Here is a 5,741-nt window from a genome sequence, read left to right as displayed (position 1 = left end):
CACACTTCGAGAGCCACTGATGTAGAAGCATTTGGTAGCGAAGTCTTGGTAAAACATTTCTGGTATACTTATCAGAAATAACCGGTAACTTCCGGTTTTATAAGTTAAATTGATTCCAGTCTTTCGTTTTCAAGGAAATTGAAGGAGGACCTAACGGAATTGGCAATTGAAAGATCATTTAGAATAATTTCTGATGAAGATCAGTATGTGGACACTTTGGCATGTAACACGGATGGACAAATCTATAAGGAAGTGCGTCGTTTCTATTACACACACACACACACACACACACACAGTATTCCATTCCTAAGGGTTTGTTTCAGTGAACAACGTACATTAGGGGAAGTTAAACTGCTGTTACAGATAGACTTAAAAAAGGTTCCTTGTATGAACTGCAAAAGGTTCACCAAAAAGACTGTGTTTCGTACTTGGTTCTTATACCCCTTGTCTATGCTGGACATTATTTACACTTATGCCTTACTATGCCATTCCTTCCTTCTTTTCTTTAATTTATTTATTCAAATATTATTTATTGAGCATTTATTACATACCAAAACCAAGCCAGCTATTTAGAATTCAGTGAGGAACTATATCAGTAGTTTTCACATTTTTTTAAAACTAGACACCTATGTTTTGTCTCCCTCCCGATCCCAACTTGTTTCATTTATTCTTTTCCTACCCCCAAACCGTCTATGTTGCCTCTCAACTTCCTTATATCAGGGAGATCATATGATAATTGTCTTTCTCTGATTGACTTATTTTGCTAAGCATAATACCCTCTAGTTCCATCTATGTCATTGCAAATGGCAGGATTTCATTTCTTTTGATGGCTGCATAATATTGCATTGTATATATATACACCACATAATCCCGCAAAACAAACTGAAGGTTGCCAGGCAGAGGGGGGTAGGGAGAGGGTGGTGGGGTTACGGACATTGGGGAAGGTATGTGCTATCATGAGTGCTGTGAAGTGTATAAACCTGGCGATTCACAGACCTATACCCCTGGGGCTAATAATACATTATATGTTAATAAAAAAATTTAAAAAAAACAACAAAAAACTAGACACCTGTTATGTTAGCACTACCTTAAGTCAACATTTAATATTTTCTATCATATCATGGGATGTTGAAAAGGATGTAATCTCCAATTTATTGTAAATTCTTACATTTTAAAATATAATTATTCCAATTTAACGATGGATTCTATATATGCTACCAATTTAATCACCACCATCACTAAACTTTCATCATTGATTATCACCAAACTATATAATCTCTTCTTTCACAGACTTATGTCACTTTTTTTTTATAGAGGGGAAGGAGGAGCAGAGGAAGAGGGAGAATCCTGAGCAAGCTCACACCCAGCACACAGCCCAACACAGGGCTCCATCTCACGACCCTGAAATCATGTCTTGAACCAAAATCAAGAGTTGGGTAAGTGTAAGCAATTGACCACCCAGATGTCCTTATGTCATTCTTTCTTTAATCCCGAATCATATTTCCATGTACACCCCCAAATGAGTTTTATGCTGATACAATCTATTTTTATGCTTTATCCTGCTTCTTTATCCTGCCTTTTAATCTTACTCTATTATACTTGTATACAATAAATTGTTTTAAATAATCTCCTTTGGCAATAAGGCTTTACATGTTAAACAACTATTCTGTATTGAGTGATTACTAAATTAGTAGTTCACGCTTGATCAAAACAATCTGATGAAATAGCAAATCTGGTAGATATGTATTAAAATTAAGAAGTAAAAATTTATCAAAAAGGAATCTGTCCATGATCCCTGGGTTGGCAGTGCTCTTGTTTTTCCATTAGTTCACTGTATGAAGGAGATAGGTTTTAATGTCAGTTTGAGTCCTAATTTTCAATTTTGAGTAAATGCAAAAATACACCGTGGGACAGACAGTGCTAGCTGTCCACCAAATTCATTTTCTTCTTCTCCCATGGTAATAAGATTGCTGGCGTAACATTGGCTAAACTATATTCCCCAGCATCCCTTGCTGTTGCTGTGCCCATTATCAATACATCGTCACTCAGCTCAAATTCATCCTTTTTGTTTGCTCTGTGAAATGAACTTGGGCCCCACATGCATTCTTTATTTCCCAGGGGGCAGTGACACTTTGTAGAAAGTGCCGGAGTGACCCTGAAGGAGAAAGGGTTTTACTTCCTCATTGCTGTGTGCGGGCTCCAGAGGTTATCCCAGCTTCTCTAGTACCTCGCTGATACTACTGATACACTTCATCACTGAATTCTAGATAGCTGGCTTGGTGTATGGTATGTAATAGGTGCTCAATAAATAGTTGAATAAACAAGTTAAAGAAAAGAAAGAGGGAATGGCATATTGAGGTATAAGCATAAGTAATGTCCAGTGTAGCCAAAGGGTATAAGAACCAAGTATGAATCACAGTCTTTTTGGTGAACGTTTTGCAGTTCCTACAAATAACCTTAAAATATGCCTACTCTTTGCTTAAATGTCTATCTTGTAGGAATTTATCCAAAAAGCATAAAAGAACAAAGACTCTGATTACTGTATATACTTGTTCAATAGATCTTTTTTTTTTTTTTAAGATTTTATTTATTTGACAGACAGAGATCACAAGTAGGCAGAGAGGCAGGAAAAGAGAGAGGGGGAAGTAGGCTCCCCGCTGAGCAGAGAGCACAGTTCGGGGCTCGATCCCAGGACCCTGGAATCACGACCTGAGCAGAAGGCAGAGGCTTAACCCACTGAGCCACCCAGGTGCCCCAACAGATCTTTCTTAATCACCTACTCTGTCTTGGAGATAAAGTTCTTAGCAAAGTATACAATTCCATGCTTTCATGGACTTTATAGCCTATTGGGAAAGATAATCAACTAATCTTGCAAATGAATGAATAATTAAGAATTGTGAGAAGTGCTATGGGAAAAAAGATAGTGTGGGACAAGTGGATAATGGGAGGTGAGAGCAAAGCTAGGAAGGCGAGGAAACTGAAATTACTCACTTACTTGTGAGAGCAGTTGATTGTTTTCCTCTGGGGTGACCTTTGAATTGAGATTTAAGCACTTGCTGAGGTTAAGCTGGAGGGATGGTTTTGAAGGCAGTGTCACATTTCGGGTCCCGGGAATAGTTTGTGTCTGGCTGAAGCAGGAGGGGGTGAGGCAGGGTTGAAGCACCAGGAGGCCAGTGGGCTGGAACATCTACAATAAGAGAGAATGGGGCAAGATGGAGCCGAAGAGCTAAGCAAGGACCCACACTGTAAGGCCAAGTTAAGGACTTTGGTTTATCCCAAGAAATGACTAGAAATATTCTTTTGAGGACTACTTCACATGATCTAAAATGCAGACTTCAGGTGTTCAGTTTGCCCAGTGCTGACAGATGGACACGTTAACAACCATGGGAACCAACATCTAGAGCATTTCTATCACCACAGCCCATTCTCCTTCTTCTCCTTCCCCTCCCTCCTCCTCCCCCACCCCTACCCCTCCCTCCTCGTCCTCCTCTTCTTCTTCTTCTTCTCCTCCTCCTCCTCACCCACCCCTGCCCCTCCTCCTCTTCTTATTCTTCTTCTCCTCCTCCCCCACCCCTACCCTTCCCTCCTCCTCCTCTTCTTCTTCTCTTCCTCCTCCTCCTCCTTCGCCGCCGCCTTCTTTTTTTAATTACTGAGTAGTGTTTTGTTCTGTGGATACCACAACCTGTTTATGGGATCCTCCCTGGATGGACACTTGGGTTGCTTTTGGTGGCTCTTGTGAATGAGGCTTCTCTAATGTTCTCGCAGAGGTCTTCTGGTGAACACATATCCGTATCTCTCTGGGCTAAATACTCATGATTGGACTTGCTTGATCATCAGGTCGATGTCTGTTTACCTTCATAAGAAACCACCCATTTTCCAAAGGGGTCACCCCATTTTACACACCCTTAGCACTGTATTCTCGCCAACATGTGGTGACATTAGGCTTTTTAAATTTTAGGTACTTCAGTGGTGTCGATGGGAAGTCTCAAGTGAGGGAGTGACTTGGGCTTAAAAATCATCACTCTGACTAGAGTAGGGAGAAGGGGTTGGGGGAGGTAAGGAAGGATGAGGTGAGGTGGGTTAGGTAGTGATGGCAATAGTCCAGTGAGAGGTGGTTGTGGTCAAGTTATGGCAATGATGGTGGGTGTGGATTTGAGAGATATCCGGGAGGTAAAATTAGTCAGAGTTGGTTGTTAATTGGGAACCCCAGAAAAACCCCCAGTTCTTGTTTTTGTATATTTGATTTTGGAGGATGGAGATCATTTGGCTTGGTTTTGGATATATATTTGTGGTGCCTTAATCCTTAGCAAAGGGACTGCTCAAAAATGTTATAGTACAAATGTACTGTGAAATATGATGCAGGCGCTAAAAATGATACTGTAGGAAAAAGACTTCCTGATCTGGAAAGATATTCAAAATATATTGTTTAAAAAATAAGTTACAAAACTATGTTCACTGTATAGCATGACCTTTTTTTCATAATTAAATAATAGTACAGAGAAAAGGCATGTGGATGGGGCTCTTGGGTGGCTCAGTTGGTTAAGCAACCAGCTCTGGATTTTGGCTCAGGTCATGAACTCAGGGTCCTGGGATCCAGCTCCCTTTTGGGCTTCCCCCTAAGTGGGGAGTCTGCTAGAGGATCCTCTCTTTCTCTCCCTCTGCCCCACCCCACTGCCGCTTGCACGCACACACACACACTCTCTCTCGCAAATAAATTAATTAATTAAAAAAAAAAAAAGAAAAGCCATGCGGAAGGATGTATGATAGAGGGTTAACTGTGATTTCTAGGTGGAGTTTTCAGAATAGTTTTAAATTTGGGCTAAGGCTTTTTTTCTGTTTTTCTACAAAGAACATATGCTAATTGTGTAATATGAAGAAAGGTTATTTAAAAACACTTAACATTTCAAAAAAGGAAATTGAGGAGCACAGAACAAGAACAGAGTCCCACAGGAATGGCAAAGATGGTGATGACAGCAATGTAATCTCTCTTCCTTGATCCCTGAATCGCTCACCTAATATCTCCTGGGCAGGGCACCTGGCAGGGTTGCCCAGGGCTCTTTCAGACTTTGAGAGTCAGGGACTCCAAGGGCTAGTGAGAGAGTTTGAGCTGAACTCAAGCCCAGGATTCAGAATCCATGGAGCCTTGGCTGATCCCTGCCTAAAACCTTCTTTGGATCATTCAGCCGTGTCTCTCTCTCTCACTGTAGAAATGCACAAGTAATCCATGACCTCCATGTTGCTAATTCTTTCTTCACCCTACTGACAGGGTATCAGAAGCACCCACCATATTGATTTCTCCTTTCTCCTGAAAATACTGTTCTGATCGTCCCTTCCTGACTAGCCACTTTCCCCCTTCTCTAATGGTTCTTCTTCGTTGCCTCAACCTCTTAATCTTGAAGTCCTCAGGGCTCAGTCCTGGGAACTCTTCTTTTTTCTATCTAGACATGTTCCCTTAGTGATCTTACCAGCTTCAGCTCTAAATCCACACTGATGACTTCTTTGTCTCTCTGGTCTGGGTCTCTCCCCTGAACTCCTGACTTGTATATCCAAATCAGTGTTCCCATTTGGATTTCTAATAGGCATCTCAAAGTTAATGCATTCAAAACAGGAGGCCTGTTCTTCTCCCCCTCCCACCCCCAATCTCTCCTCCTCTATCTCAGTAAGTAGCTGTAAATGGCAGCTTTGCAACTTCCTTGTGCCCAGGCCAAAAAACCTTGGAGCCATAACAGATTCCTCTCTTT

This window comes from Enhydra lutris, unplaced genomic scaffold (genome assembly GCF_002288905.1).
Source record: "Enhydra lutris kenyoni isolate GAN:26980312 unplaced genomic scaffold, ASM228890v2 scaffoldscaffold2, whole genome shotgun sequence".
Lineage (NCBI taxonomy): Eukaryota > Metazoa > Chordata > Mammalia > Carnivora > Mustelidae > Enhydra > Enhydra lutris.
This window is presented reverse-complemented; position numbering follows the sequence as displayed.